The 17,993-nt window shown below is 34.3% G+C and overlaps 1 protein-coding gene across 1 annotated transcript in view; it reads left to right on the top strand.

The window, feature by feature from the left end:
• Positions 1-17,993, top strand: part of LOC149806521 (regulator of G protein signaling 22-like) — a 201,709-nt gene that overhangs the window by 35,474 nt on the left and 148,242 nt on the right. The gene's annotated exons all lie outside the window — the stretch shown is intronic.

Here is a 17,993-nt window from a genome sequence, read left to right as displayed (position 1 = left end):
TAGCTGGTCCTAAATGAAATTTGTTCACTGCAAACATTCAATATGGCTGCCACAATGAGCATATTGAAATCTTGTCACTAATTCTCCTAAATGAATGGTCATCTTTATATGGAGTCTTCACAATAAATCTTCTGATGGTGTCTAGTTTGTCTTAAAATGGCATGTCCAGCTCATGACCCATGGGCCACATGCATCCTTGTCCTTCACATTGTGGGCATGTCCAGCTCATGACCCATGGGCCACATGTATCCTTATCCTTCACATTGTGGGCATGTCCAGCTCATGACCCATGGGCCACATGCATCCTTGTCGTTCACATTGTGGGCATGTCCAGCTCATGACCCATGGGCCACATGCATCCTTGTCCTTCACATTGTGGGCATGTCCAGCTCATGACCCATGGGCCACATGCATCCTCGTCCTTCACATTGTGGGCATGTCCAGCTCATGACCCATGGGCCACATGCATCCTTGTCCTTCACATTGTGGGCATGTCCAGCTCATGACCCATGGGCCACATGCATCTTTGTCCTTCACATTGTGGGCATGTCCAACTCATGACCCATGGGCCACATGCATCCTTATCCTTCACATTGTGGGCATGTCCAACTCATGACCCATGGGCCACATGCATCCTTATCCTTCACATTGTGGGTATGTCCAGCTCATGACCCATGGGCCACATGCATCCTTGTCCTTCACATTGTGGGCATGTCCAGCTCATGACCCATGGGCCACATGCATCCTTGTCCTTCACATTGTGCAGTACATGGCCATGTATGTAGGCCTTTTGAAAATATGCATTTTAATTAATATGTATAACTATTAATAAGGAACTTCTTGCTCATGTGGCTTGTGACCTAAAGCATTTTATATGTTTTGGTCCCCAAACAAAATAGTTGGGACACCCCTGTCCTAAATGAAAAATGGTGTCAATCTCCAATAGTGCTGCCATGGTGGTTGATTTGAAAATCTTATTGCTCAAGAATATCAGAGATGCTTTCAGCACTCAGCAGTTGTCTTATCTTGAATTCCTGGAAATTCTTTTCAGACAATGAAGTGTAAGTCCCTTTGAGGGACTCTTGTTTAATTTTAGGAAGTTAGTCTTTTTTTCAGAATAACATCTTAGCACAATAAAGTAAAAGCCATTTAAGGCAGGCAGATAAAATTAAGTAGGCATTTTTGTATGCACGTATAAATGATAAGATTAGAGTTTAATGCCATTTTAGACATTTTTAACTCTTTTGAGTTAGAATTTATGGTTTCTAGTGAGGAGGTACATGTTGTACAAATATGAATCTAGTTTTCTCATTAAATGGTTCATAAACATTGTGTTCCAGTTAGACCATGGTCTCTGCAGCAACTGTATTTGGTTTCTAGGGCAATCAATTGCAAAGACAGTGTTTCATTTCTGATATGTCAGCTCAGTTTGAATTGATTGTCAATGAAATTAGTAAATAACTTTTTGGAAGCTTTAATGAATTTTACTTGCCCATATTTGCCTTATTTTCTCTTTTTTAATCTTTTTTATGTTTTGAGTAAAATGACACCTGCATGGGACTAAGTTGACATGACATCATTGCGTCTGTTGATCATTTTTTAAAGGAAGAAGGAATAAATATTATTAGTCAAATATCAGTTACAATGGTCTAAATGTTCTCAATTTTATAAATAAAATTTTAAATCTTTTCAATATTATAGTGTTTTGAATTTTTCATAGCTGAAGTTTGTGTCAGTTTTTGACCATTAACAAAGCTGTTGTTATACCTGTAAGAGTTTTCCCCCTTAGTTGCAAACGTCACATGAAGGTTTGTCTTAGATTTTATATGATAGTAAAAAAATATTTTCAAACAATAACAGGTATTTTGTCTTTCAAGGGAAAGATCTAATGGCTGTAATCTGTTGAAATTTGAGACAATTTCAAGTTGGTATGGTTGTTTTATATTTTTTGACACTGAAATATGGAAACCATCAATCAACATGTTGGATTTTGAGAGAAAAATTAAATTTTATAATTTGTGTGAATAAGGTCCTGTGTAACATTTGAAGACTAATACTCCTACAGGTAAATCTATTTTACCATTAGTGTATTTTGCTTAGGAATTAAATGAATATAATTTCAACATCAAAGTATCATATTTTTTGGGGGGTTGCAGTCACTAGTTAGTATATATTTTCTGTCAAAACATAAATTTAAAATTTCCCTCTTTTTAATGAGTGTCTTTAATGTGTGCAGTTTCTAATTTATTTTAGTACTCATGAATATATTTCTCACATTGTTAATCAAATACTTCTAAACATTTATGTGAGACATCTTGCAAGAGGGGAGATAGCTCTTACTTACCGGTAGTCACAGGACACATGTTTTAAGTGAGAGTGATTTCCCATTGTACCCAAAGTTGATCTAATTTGAAAGTTAGGCTGATAGAACTGGATTGTCTAAATTTTTTATTGCACTTGCTGATTTCAGTGTCATGAATTCTGAAGCTATTAACTAGCTCTATCACTCTTGCTCTTTCGGCCAATGACAGTCCAATAAATATTCCATAAGAAACTACAGGGTCCTTTCTAGAAGCCATAAAACTTGCATAGCAGGTAATGAAATATGATTTAAGCTATTTGGTACATAAATTCCATGATGCCTGCTATCATGTTTTGATTACAAAATGACAAGAAAACAATGAGAACAAGTAACTAGATATGACTGGAATATAATCCTGATGCATGGACAATGTATTTTCCCATGACCTTATCAAAATCAAACTCCTATGGAGAAACACAATCCTGAGTGGAGATTCTTAAAATAATATCTTTTATAACTGGTTTGATAGTGGAGATTGACACATGTACATCTTTTGTAACAGTGGGTTTGTTTTTTTTGTGTTTGTTATAGTTACCACTTGGTATTTAGCTCACCCAGCTGTGTGTCTAACTGATCTTATACTATGGCTTAGGGTCCATTTAGCTCACCCAGCTGTATGTCTAACTGATCTTATACTATGGCCTAGGGTCCATTTAGCTCACCCAGCTGTATGTCTAACTGATCTTATACTATGACCTAGGGTCCATTACATTCACCCAGCTGTATGTCTAACTGATCTTATACTGTGACCTAGGGTCCATTACATTAACCTTGCTCTATGTCTAACTGATCTTATACTGTGACCTAGGGTCCGTTACATTAACCTTGCTCTATGTCTAACTGATCTTATACTGTGACCTAGGGTCCATTACATTAACCTTGCTCTATGTCTAACTGATCTTATACTATGGCCTATGGTCCATTACATTAACCTTGCTCTATGTCTAACTGATCTTATACTATGGCCTATGGTCCATTACATTAACCTTGCTCTATGTCTAACTGATCTTACACTGTGACCTATGGTCCATTACATTCTCATCAATAGCTCTGTTTAAAATTGTTTCTAAACAAACTGTGGTTTGGCAGATTGCATCTGATTTCAAACTGACTTCAAACACTGACTTCAAACACTGATTTCAAACACTGATTTCAAACACTGACTTCAAACACTGACTTCAAACACTGACTTCAAACACTGATTTCAAACACTGATTTCAAACACTGATTTCAAACACTGATTTCAAACTGACTTCAAACACTGACTTCAAACACTGATTTCAAACACTGATTTCAAACACTGATTTCAAACACTGACTTCAAACACTGATTTCAAACACTGACTTCAAACACTGATTTCAAACATTGATTTCAAACCTGATTTAAGAAAATAATAAAGTTTAAAGTGGAGAAAACCAGCATAACCACTTGATACAGTTGGACTGTCAAGAGTTTTATATGTATTATTTTTTATCCAAAAGACGCAGTTGTCCTGGTACTTGCACCTGTACCTTTCTCTGCTGGTGACAGAGGAGATCTGCATGCCTCTAATGTGTTGTCAAAGTTGTAGAACATTACTAATCTACCCATTTTTGCCTTACTCTAGTGGTGTAAGTGGACCTCTTCAAGCCTCCAATGCATTGCCAAAACTGTGGAACACAACTAAACTACCTATCTGTGCCTTACTCTGTTGGTGTCAGTGGACATCTGCATGCCTCTAATGTGTTGCCAAAGTTGTAGAACACTACCAAACTACTCTTCATGCCTGCAATGCATTGCTAAAAATGGGAACACAACTAAACTACCTATCTGTGCCTTACTCTGTTGGTGTCAGTGGACATCTGCATGCCTCCAATGTGTTGCAAAATTTGTGGAACACAACCAAACTGTCCATCTGTCCACCAGCATCCTCTGTATCTATTTACTCCATGACAGGACACAGATACATAAATCTGCCATTGTGACAGACTTCCTAGATGAGTACAGCATCCAAACTTCTAGCTGTAACATTGTATCAAGTGATTTTTTAAGCTGAATCCCATTATCAAACATTTACAGAAGTGCAGACAATTTAAAAGCCATCATGCAAAATGAAGGGCAGACAATTTAAAAGCCATCATGCAATGAGAAGGGCAGACAATTTAAAAGTCATCATGCAATGAGAAGTGCAGTTTTCCAGTGTAAGAACATCATACAAAAAGTGAATACAAAATGACATTTAAAAATTGGACTGAAAAAGTATGCAGAGGTGGATGAGGTCCTTACACTGGCACATTATAATACTCTTCACTGATACCCTTCGTACAAAGTACATTTAAAAATTGGACTGAAAAAGTATGCAGAGGTGGATGAGTTCCTTACACTGGCACGCTATAATACTGATACCCTTCATACAAATTACATTGGTCCACTATCAAATAGAGCATCTGTATAAAAAAAAATAGATAAATCTTTAACTGATGTATCAAATTAGTCGCTTAACATAATTGGAGCAAATTCTGACAAAAAGTATCCTGGCATAGATGGCTTTGAAATGGATGCCAATCTGCCTTCAGATATGGAATCAGATGCTGAAAACCAAAAACATTTTAGTCTTTTAACAATTTATTTCCAAAAACTTCTCAACAGAATGTGACCAAATATGACATGCATCCTGGCTTAGTTTTCAGTATCATAGGAATGATACCAATTTAGCATTGCATTTGGTCAATGTTGCTAAAAACTGAGAAGAAAACATTCTATGGAACTAATAAAACTGTTCAACATATGATTTAATGATTTTCTGTTTTGACCTTGCCTTTTTATTTTATATACCTTGCACAGAATTTTAAAATCTTTACCTTTCTTTTTTTATTTTCTCGTACTTGATGTTTACCTTTACTTGGATAGATTTTATCTTTTTCATAAATGTGCATAGGTCTTGATGATTATAAAAATCATCCAACATCTTGATAATATTAGCTTATAAACCAAGTTGGAATAAAAAGGTCAGAAACTCTGCCAATCATGTACAGAACCACCTCTTTAATATGTAAAGAACATAATAAAGCATTCTATTCCAAGATTATTGAAATCAGAAATATGTACTCCAGAGTTATATCAAACAATAATTGATGGACAGATGATGTATGATGGACTTCAGATGATGTACAGCACACAACAGGTTTTTTTTGTGGTTTATTTTTTTTTTTTTGGGGGGGTGATGGCACTTTTAGCAAACTATGGGCTATGTAATGTCAAGGAAATGAAAGTTTACTGCCTTCCTCTAAGGCACACCAAGGCAGCTAACCCAAGCTGGCCTGGGCAGATATTGAACCTGGGACCCTTGGTTTAGGAGTCAGATACTCTAGGATGCTCTACTGGCTGACCTACTGTGGCTTCACAAAAAATGCCTGTACACAACTTGGCCTTGTGACTTTCTGTAAAAAATTGCTGAGCAGAAATTGACTAAATTTGATAGAAAGCACTCTGACATTAAGTGTTTCAAATTCGTACAAACGATGCTTATTTGCCATCAAATATGGCCACTGATACTAAAAATGGAAATCCTTTAAATGACTTTTCTATTGGACAGAATTTAATCTAGTCTTGCAGAAGACTTGATGGGCTTTGTATTTTTTAAATTATGTCAATCTTCTGTTAAATTTGACTGATGTTACTAAAATTTAAAAATCAATAACACTGTTAAAAAAGGCTAGACAGACTTTGATTAATTAGACAAAAAGTGTCCTAGCTTCAATGTCTGTAATAATTTTGTTAAATGTTTTTGTTCCCTCATCAAGAATGGCTGTCATTTTTAACAGTAGAAGAATGTTTACACAATTTTATCTCAAAGAACCATTGAATAGAATTTGACACACTAAAACAAGGAGCATGTTGTCTTTACAATGTTGAGGATGTTGATGTACTATCAAATATGGAGAATGATAATAACATTCAACTGTTTTCATTGTTAACTTAGTGTATCAAGGATCACAGGCATTATATCATAACATTCAACTGTTTTCATTGTCAACTTCAGTGTATCAAGGATCACAGGCATTATATCATAACATTCAACTGTTTTCATTGTCAACTTCAGTGTGTCAAGGATCACAGACATTATATCATAACATTCAACTGTTTTTATTGTTAACTTCATTTGAAGCGAGGACTTGTGTGCATATTTATTTTATGCCATGTGTACAGGTTTATATTTATTTTATGTGCAGTGTACAGGTGTATATTTATTTTATATCATGTGTGCAGGTGTATATTTATTTTATATCATGTATACAGGTATATATTTTATATCATGTGCACAGGTGTACATTTATTTTATATCATGTGTACAGGTGTATATTTATTTCATATCATGTGTACAGGTGTATATTTATTTTATATCATGTGTACAGGTGTATATTTATTTTATATCATGTGTACAGGTGTATATTTATTTTATGACAGGCTTATATACATAATCAGATTCCTAAATGGAGTAGATGGAAAGTTACACTGACAGAAAAGTATACTATTATGAAAAATCTTTGCAGTGTCAAATATTTCTACCTGTATTACTTAGACAACCATATTCTCATGATGTTTTTACTGAATGGGTAAAATAACTGTTCATATCATAAAAATAAAAACACAACTTCACCTGTTCATATCACACAAAAAACCACATTAAAACCTGTACATATGACACAAAAAAAAACACATTAAAACTTCACCTGTTCATATGACACAAACAAAAACACATTAAAACTTCACCTGTTCATATCATACAAACAAAAACACAACTTCACCTGTTCATATGACAAACAAAAGCACATTAAAACTTCACCTTAATGCTGTATTATTATTAGTTGTTGACCTGAACAGAAATTCATACTTTCTGACAGCACTGAGAACAAAAGCGTGGAATCAAATGTCTCATGGGTATTTAAGGCACAAATTTGTCATTGAGCTTTCTGGCTTGAAGGCATTTCAAAGTGATACCAATGAAATGATGCTGATCTAATATGGTCACTCTTTTTTAAATTTCTTCTTCAAGAAAACAGAAAACATCATGGCATTAAAGCCTTTATAGTTATACCAATGCTGCCCATCAAACAGTCAACTTTGCTCAAAATAGAAAGCATAAAATGACTTTTCAAAAACCACTGACCAAAATTTTATCACATTTCACTGAGATTATCCTGGCTTGAAGGATGTTCATATGTATCCAGATTAAGTTAATCCACCTTAAATAAGGCTGCCTTTACTAGAAAAGAAAAACGTTTAAACTACTTCTTCTAAAAAACAACACTGATCAGAATGTGATCAGATTGATGACAGAAAGCGTCCAGGCATCTCAAGTTTAGGATGCTCATCTGCATCAAACATGGCTACCATTACTATTTCACAGAAAAACCTTTAAAAAATTTTTTTAATGAACAAAAGTTGACCAAATTCGACATTATGCAGTCTAGCTTGAAGCCCATAAAAACTTATACAAATGATTCCATTCCATCATCAAGTATGGATGCAGTTACTAAAATTAAATAACTTTATCTAACAAAACTTTGGAACAGATTTTGACAGAAAGCACCATGAAACAAAGGCCTTTCAATAATAGACTAATGATTCCATTCCATCATCAAGTATGGATACAGTTACTAAAATTAACTAACTATATCTAACAAAACTTTGGAACAGATTTTGACAGAAAGCATCATGAAACAAAGGCCTTTCAATAATAGACTAAGGATCCTGATGAGTCCACAAATAAGGTTGAAGATACAAGAAATATAAAAACCTTGTAACAGTTGTTTACAACACAATTGTAATCAACATCATAGAATAGATTTCTAGAGAAAGCATCCTACTAACCCAGATATATTTGCCGTCTGCTCTGCTTTGGACTGTTAGGCAGAAGTCAGCAAGATAAGTTATCATTTTATATTATACCACCAATAACAACTATCACATATATCTTTGAACAATATTGCACACATCTACTTAGTTGATCTGGTTTTGACATATCTTAACCTTTCAGGATCATGGTATGTTTGCATTCAGCTTATGTAGACCTAGTTATATGATTTAGTATTTACTTTACTTTTCACATTTGAAACTGTGAATGTCAAATACACCACCATATTCCATAATTATGCAATCATTGTTGATCTTGGACTATCCAGGTCCTTTAATGCCAAGCTGTTGTAGCACTTATATCGCCTTGTATTGGTTCTCTTTTGGAAGCCCAGAAATGAGGCATTCATTTCATTAATTTCTTCCTTTCTTCCCATTCATTCCTTCCTTTCTTCCTTAAATGCAGCATAAGAGATTCAATCTGTAACTATAATCCGTTAGAGATCCAGTCTGTAACTATAATCTGACTGAGATTCACTCAGTAACTATAATCTGTTAGAGATTCAGTCTGTAACTATAATCTGTTAGAGATTCAGTCTGTAACTATAATCTGTTAGAGATCCAGTCTGTGACTATAATCTGTTAGAGATCCATCCTGTAACTATAATCTGACTCAGATCCAGTATGTAACTATAATCTGAGATCCAATCTGTAACTATAATCTGACTCAGATCCAATTGGTAACTATATGTTAGGGATTCAATTTGTAACTATAATCATTTAGATATTTGGTCTGTAACTATAATCTAATTATATAATATAATCACTCAGTAACTATAATATGTTAGAGATTCACTCAGTAACTATAATCTGTTAGAGATTCAATTTTTAACAAAATCTGTTAGAGATCCAGTCTGTAACTATAATCTGATATCCAATCTGTACCTATAATATGCTAGAAATCCAATCTGTAACTATAATCTGAATGAGACCCAATCTGTAACTATAATCTCACTCAGATCCAGTATGTAACTATACTCTGAGATCCAATCTGTAACTATAATCTGTTAGAGATTCAGTCTGTAACTATAATCTGAGATCCAATCTGTAACTATAATCTGACTGAGATCCAATATGTAACTATAATCTGACTGAGATCCAATCTGTAACTATAATCTGACTCAGATCCAATCTGTAACTATAATCTGACTCAGATTCAATCTGTAACTATAATCTAACTGAGATCCAATTTGTAACTATAATATGACTGGAATCCAATCTGTAACTAGAATCTGACTGAGATTCAGTCTGTAACTAGAATCTGGCTGAGATCCAATCTGTAACTATTATATGTTAGAGATTCAGTCTGTAACTAGAATCTGACTGAGATTCAGTCTGTAACTAGAATCTGACTGAGATTCAATCTGTAACTATAATCTGACTGGGATTCAATCTGTAACTATAAATCTGTTAGAGATTCAGTCAGTAACTATAATTTGAGATCCAATCTGTAACTATAATACTTACATTATCACTTGAATGTGTATCACGTACCACAGTGGAGGTCTTATCTTAAAGGTCAAATTCATAGCTTGATATTATACATTTTTCATCCCACTTTCATTTCTGCTCTGTAACTTTAAACCATTTGATATTAAGGGATGAAACTTGGCATCACTAGGAGATGTGATACTTACTTCATTGGGGGTATTATTGTCATGGTCAAGTTATGGCTCAATATTTCATTCCATGACACATTCCCTATTGCTCTTTGAAGCCATTTAAGGGACAAAACTTCACTGAATTTAGTTGTTGCCAGTAGACATGAATGAGCTTTTTAAAATATTACATTGTAGAATTAATTCTTCTCTCCTTCTTTATGTGAAGAGGTTATAATATGGGTCAAACATTTTCAATGGCTGACAGTTTGATTTTTTGAATGCACAGTACAAATAATAATATATGCTGGTGTCAACATTAATTTTTTGCTTGTTTGTTGTCATATTGTCATAATGATGTCATGATATCACCAGTGTGTTGTCAGTATATTAGCTTAATGTTGTCATAGTATCACCAATGTGTTATGAGTATATCAACAGAGTGTTGTCATAGTTTAATTGCCAGTGTGTCCTATCAGAATGTTGCCCAGATGATTTTAATGCCATCTTGTTGTCAATGTTGTCAAAACACTGGAACTAATTGGTGAGCAATGACAATGCCTGAAAATGTTCCAAGATCATTGTCACTGAATTACCAGATTGTTGCCAGATTAAATGATTTCCAGTTTATTACCAAAATACTGCCATTGCCTTCCTAGGTTCTTGTTTTAGTGCCAGTTTGATGCCAGACTGGTTCCAAAGAGCATTGCTTTTAAAAACAATCAATTGAACAATTCTCTTTATATATCCAGCATGAAAAACGGGGGCAATTCATAAGATATAGAAAGTTTAGAAGACTAAGGTTTACAAACATGTTTTCAAGCTATCTTTTTGTCAGACTGTGGATAAAATGGCATGAAGTGGCAACACACTGGCAATAAACTGTTGAGAAACTGGTGATAATAATGACCAGTTTGTTGTTGTTTGGCAATAAACTAAGAAGACATTTGCAACATACTAGTATTGCAGTGACATTTCTCTGATGTTGCACTGGCATCACAATGCCAACATAAAAAACTGCATAAGGTAATTTTTATTGATGATAACAAACAGCTGGATGTATATGGTAGCATTTACCAAGAGTAATATATGGTGTTACACCTTCTTTTTCCTGTCTAGCTGAAGGGTAATGGGGAAACAAAGTACCTCTGTTGTGGAAATTCAAGTGTCTACTTGACTTCTTGTGAAGAAAACACACCCAGAATAAAGAGCCTGAAGTTCTTACTTATGCATACCTAATTTTTGGCCCTGTGCCATGCTTGTAAAAGTGGACGGATTTATTGCATGTTTAAACTCTCATTTTAGATTGTTCAGTTTACTTGTACAGCAACATATATTTTCTGTTGCTCAATTTTGTAATAGTTGTAAGAAGAGAATGTTTTTTTTTATCTACCATATGTACTTGCTTTTAAGTTTTAGTTTGTTTTCTTTATCTAATGTATGTACTTGCTTTTAAGTTGAGTTCAACTGCAGACTGCAAAGATCTAGATTCGCTGTCAAACAGTATAGACCCTGATCTACTGACACATTTTGCATGGAAGATCATGGTCTATGATGTTTGTAGTTGGACTCGATTTACATGTGATTATATACAATTATACAAAATGCAATTTTTGTAATCCTTGTATTAATTCCTTTGTTTGCAAATTAATGAACAATGTAGTCTAACTTTTGATATTATTTGCTAGAAAAGTCTATAGTTTTATACAAGTTGGCAGAGAACTTTTTAATTTTATGGGATCAGAACATGTGCATAAAGCAGCAGCATTCCCTATGGATTTTAAACTATCAGTATTCCTTGCTATGTATCATGTATCACACCAGTTTCCATTGCCCTGTATTATCACACAAATTGCCATTGCTCTTTATCATGTATCACTAACTCCCATTGCCCTTTATCGTGTATAATGCTAATTCCCATTGCCCTGTATCATGTATCACACCATTTTCCATTGCCCTGTATTGTGTATCACACCAATCCCGATTGCCATGTTTCATGTATCACACGAATCCCCATTGCCCTTTATCATGTATCATACCAGTCATCATTGCCCTGTGTCATGTACCAGTATACAGCCATCACCATTCCCTGTATCATGCATCACACCAATCTCCATTGCCTTGTATCATGTATCAGACCAGTCACCATTGCCCTGTATCATGTATCACACCAATTGCCATACCCTCTATCATGAATCACACCAACCCTAATTGCCCTGTATCATGTATCACACCAATCTCCATTGCCCTGTATCATGTATCAGACCAGTCACCATTGCCCTGTATCATGTATTACACCAATTCCCATTGTCCTGTATCATGTATCACACCAACTGCCATACCCTGTATCATGAATCACACCAATCACCATTGTACTGTATCATGTATAACACTAACTCCCATTGCTCTATATCATGTATTACACCAATCCCCATTACCCTGTATCATGTATCACACCAATTCCAATTGCCCTGTATCATGTATCAGACCAATTGCCGTTACCCTATATCATGTATCACACCAATCCCAATTGCCCTGTATCATGTATCATACCAATTGCCGTTACCCTATATCATGTATCACATCAATCACCATTGCCTTATAACATGAATCACACCAATCACCATTGCACTGTATATTTATCACACCAATCACCCTTCCCCTGTATCTTGTATCATGCCAATCACCATTGCCCTATATCATGTAGCACACCAATCACCATTACTCTGCCCCCAGGGCATTGATAAGGACTTTAAGCCTTTTGTTGGATATACACATCCCAACCTCAAAGTATTAAGGAGTTCTATTACAAACATATACATGCATTCCAATGACAGAATCCCAACCTCAAAGTATTAAGAAGTTGTATAACAAACATATGCAAGCATTCCAATGACAGAATCCCAACCTCAAAGTATTAAGAAGTTGTATAACAAACATATAGATGCATTCCAATGATAGAATTCCAACCTCAAAGTATTAAGAAGTTGTATAACAAACATATGCAAGCATTCCAATGACAGAATCCCAACCTCAAAGTATTAAGAAGTTGTATAACAAACATATACATGCATTCCAATGATAGAATTCCAACCTCAAAGTATTAAGAAGTCGTATAACAAACATATGCAAGCATTCCAATGACAGAATTCCAACCTCAAAGTATTAAGAAGTTGTATAACAAACATATACATGCATTCCAATGACAGAATCCCAACCTCAAAGTATTAAGAAGTTGTATAACAAATATATACATGCATTCCAATGACAGAATCCCAACCTCAAAGTATTAAGAAGTTGTATAACAAACATATAGATGCATTCCAATGACAGAATCCCAACCTCAAAGTATTAAGAAGTTGTATAACAAACATATAGATGCATTCCAATGACAGAATTCCAACCTCAAAGTATTAAGGAGTTCTATAACAAACATATACATGCATTCCAATGACAGAATCCCAACCTCAAAGTATTAAGAAGTTGTATAACAAACATATACATGCATTCCAATGACAGAATTCCAACCTCAAAGTATTAAGAAGTTGTATAACAAACATATGCAAGCATTCCAATGACAGAATCCCAACCTCAAAGTATTAAGAAGTTCTATAACAAACATATACATGCATTCCAATGACAGAATCCCAACCTCAAAGTATTAAGAAGTTGTATAACAAACATATACATGCATTCCAATGACAGAATTCCAACCTCAAAGTATTAAGAAGTTGTATAACACAAAATACACATGCATGTCAAATTCACATGGTACCTGAGATTCTTTGAAATATGTGGGAATGAAAATTATGTTGGCCTGATTAAAAGTAATTATAAGTGTGATTTTTTTGGACTCAGCATTATTGGAAATATGCAAGTTAGATAGTTTAACTATTAGTCTTTCATTTTAATATGTCTCAGCTGCAGTTTTACCTAAAATAATTACACTTGCATATATCTACACAGTATTGTATTAAACAATTCATCTTCTATAAGTATATAGAAGTTAAGGCCCATTATCATTAACATCAATTATTTCTGTATAATTAGTTTACCCGACTGTAAGGTCAAGTGAAGAGCAAGGCATTGCCTTGCATTTGTTGTAAGTCACTGATCATATGTTCATCAACAAATGATTGTTGCCACTCAGGAGTCCGTATTCTGGTCTGAGTTTGATAAACTTTTACATGTGGGCTCATGTCATCCAAATCTAGGATGGCTTCATTCAAAATCCATGCATATTAAAAAGGAGATCTTTCATTAGCTCAGCTTGATGCCACTCTAAAGGCCACAGTTTGGATATGACTTTGATCTGTGTCTTGGACAAGGTCAGTATGAGTGAGATGTGTGCATATTAATGAAGCAGGCTTGTATCTGATTAGCTGAGCTTCTTACCACTCAGTAATCCATATTTCTGAATTTCTGATTTTGATCAAACATGAGATATGGGCTCATATCATCAAGATCTTGGATGATTTGGTTAATGAGGAGATGTGTGCATATTAATGAGGTAATCTTGCATATGATTGGCTGACCTTTCTAACACTCTGGGGGCCATATTTCTGATCTGATTTTCAATAAACTTGGAACATAATCATCAAGATCTTAAGATTTTTTGCACTGGAGGACATTTTTTTAATCAAATTTTTATAAGACTTGGAGTATATGTTTATATCAATGTCTTGGAAAATCTCAGTAATTAGTGAGACGCATGCATAATAATGAAGTGATATTGCATTTGATTGGCTGAGTTTGTTACCACTTTTGAAGCCACATCTTTCATCCAGTTGTGTTCAAACTTGAAATATAGGCTTATACCGTATAAATCTAGGATGGATTTGATGATGAGCAGAATCCACCCATATTAATTTAGTAATCATGCATCTGATTGACTGATCTTTTTGCCACTTTGGAAGCATTTCTGATCTTATATGGATCTAACTTGGAATATATGCTATGATCATCATAATCTTTGACAATTTTTATAATGAACCAGATCCATGCATACTAATGAGGTTATAATGAACCAGATCCATGCATACTAATGAGGTTATAATGAACCAGATCCATGCATACTAATGAGGTTATCTTGCATCAGATTGGCTGAACTTGTTACCACCCAGGTGGCCATAATTCTGATCCAATTTTGGTCAGACCTGGAATATGGCCTTATATCTTCAAGATCTTGGATATATTCAGTAATGACTAGGATCCATGCATTTCAATGCAGTGATCTGACATCTGATTGGTTGCTTTTTACCACTCTGAAAGGCTTTGGCCTGACTTTGATCTGAATTCAAGTGATCAAGAACTCAAAGGAGCTTGATAATGCACAGGATGCATGCATGATAATGAGGTGATCTTGCATGTGATTGGCTGAGCTTCTTATCAGTTGAAAGACTGTATTTCTGATGTTATTTGATCAAATTGGTAAATAGGCTTAAATCATCAAAATCTTGGATGAGTACAGTTATGGGCAAGATTCATGTATTCTAATGAGTTGATTCTGATTGGTACAGCCTGTCAGTATTTCACAATGCTGCTTTTGATTGGTACAGCCTGTCAGCACTTCACAATGCTGTTTTTGATTGGTACAGTCTGTCAGCACTTCACAATGCTGTTTTTGATTAGCACAGTCTGTCAGCACTTCACAATGCTGCTTTTGATTAGCACAGTCTGTCAGCACTTCACAATGCTGTTTTTGATTGGTACAGCCTGTCAGCACTTCACAATGCTGTTTTTGATTGGTACAGTCTGTCAGCACTTCACAATGCTGCTTTTGATTGGTACAGCCTATCAGCACTTCACAGTGCTGTTTTTGATTGGTACAGCCTGTCAGCACTTCACAATGCTGTTTTTGATTAGTACAGTCTGTCAGCACTTCACAATGCTGTTTTTGATTGGTACAGCCTGTCAGCACTTCACAATGCTGTTTTTGATTGGTACAGTCTGTCAGCACTTCACAATGCTGCTTTTGATTGGTACAGCCTATCAGCACTTCACAGTGCTGTTTTTGATCATATTTTTTTCTCACAGTCTTTATATGAAGGCTTATATCATCAAGATACATGGTGTGTTTTATCATGAGCAAGATCTATGCATAATAATTAGGACATCTTGGAAAGTATTGGCTTCTTGAGATCGTTAAACTTTTTATTTGACCTGATTTTAATCAGACTTGACAAGTAGATGATATCATCAAGATGATGGATGTTTTTTATTATAAGTGATACCTATGCATATTTATGAAGTGATCTTAGAACTAATTCAATGAGATGTTATACCTCTCTAGAGACTGCATTTTGATCAAACTTGGTACATAGGCCTATGTTATCAAAATTATGAGTAACATTCATGCAAATGTGACCATGCATCTGGCTGTGACCTTGCATATGGTTGAGTAAATTTGTGAACTTTTGAGTTACTTTTTCTTTGTTTAGAATTTAATTATAAAAAACAAACATGTTAATTAGTCTTTTATATTATCAAGATTTAAAATGAATTTGTGTATGATTACACCCTATGCATACTAATGAGGTAATATCTTAATTGTTTGGATGAGCTTGTTTCTACTCTAGAGATAAAACAGGCTTATTGATTTTGGGGTCAAATGTGAGGGTCATTGTGCCTCAAAGAAAATGGGGGTTTTGTAGAATAAATTTGGTTCTAGATTAAAATCCTGGACCAAAACTTTATAGATTACAAATTTCTTTAGATTCTGGGGTTTTCAAAGATCAGAGGTCAAGGTCATGGCAAGTCTAATAAGAAAGTGGTGGTTTCTGCAAACTAAGGTTAGTTCAAAGTCACATACCTTGACCAAATGTTGATGTTATTGAGACCCCTTGGTTAATAATCCCTGGAGTACCTACACAGTGTTTACATACTGATTTGTTAAACGCTGTGAGGATGTACAAGGTGCTGTCACAGTACTCTTGTTTGTCCATCATGAATGTTTGTTGCTTGTTTACATATACATGTACACACACAGTTTTTGCTCATTACTTCTTGCAAAACTAACTAAAAAAAGGAATAGGTGGGGCATCTGGAAATGCCTATCAGAATAATGAAAGTATTGTTTTTATTATCCATGTTAATTATGAATGGATGCAATATATTTTCAATCCTGGTTCTTGATATCACAATACTTACTATGTACCTTTGTTGGATGGTAGACTGGTCTCCATGAATTCCAAGTATAGAGTTACAAACTTGCAAGATTCAGTGGCTGCAATCATATGGAAATTAAGGCAGTCTGTTCAATCACTGACTGCTTTGCAACTTGGATTGATGTATTCATTCCATTATGGTTATGATGTCATTGATGATATGACTTTTTACCTGGGTCTATTGTAGCAATATGAACTTGGAGATTGGACATCAAATGATGTTAGGTTATGACTATGGGCTCTTATTAAGTAATGAAATGAAACACAAGTTTTAAATATTTACAAATCACAATAACAGTAAAATAAAATTAATTATTAAGTAATTTAAAGAAACTTGATTCTAAAATATGTACTAATACAATAAAAGTTCTGTAACAGAAAAAGAAGAGACAACAAAAAGTACACAAAACAATAAAAAGTACACAAAACAACAAAAAGCACAAAAAACAACAAAAGCACAAAAAACAACAAAAGGTACAAAAACCAACAAAAAGTACACAAAACAACAAAATAGTACACAAAACAACAATATTTACAAAAAACAACAAAATGTACACAAAACAAGAAAAAGTCACAAAACAATAAAAAGTACACAAAAACAACAAAATGTACTCAAAACAAGAAACAAATTAGAACTAAATCTCTTACCTAGCATATGTGAGATTAATTTTTTTTAGAACTAAGTCTCTTATGTGGCATGTGTGAGACAAGAAAAACAAATTAGAACTAAATCTCTTACCTATTATGGCATCAATATTTTGTATCTTGTCAGAAGGGCAAGCTGATATGTAGAACTGTACAATTGTGCATGAAATATATGAGTTTATATATATATATATATATATATATATATATATTCTTGAGGTTATTAACTATCTTATATTGAAATTTTCCTAAGGTATATCCACATATAATACATTGAAAACAATTCTAACTTCATGGTACTTTTAATATTACAAATATTACTCAATT

The sequence above is a fragment of the Sinohyriopsis cumingii genome, chromosome 1 (assembly GCF_028554795.1).
Source record: "Sinohyriopsis cumingii isolate HCF-2022 chromosome 1, ASM2855479v2, whole genome shotgun sequence".
NCBI classification, from domain to species: domain Eukaryota; kingdom Metazoa; phylum Mollusca; class Bivalvia; order Unionida; family Unionidae; genus Sinohyriopsis; species Sinohyriopsis cumingii.
This window is presented reverse-complemented; position numbering and strand designations above follow the sequence as displayed.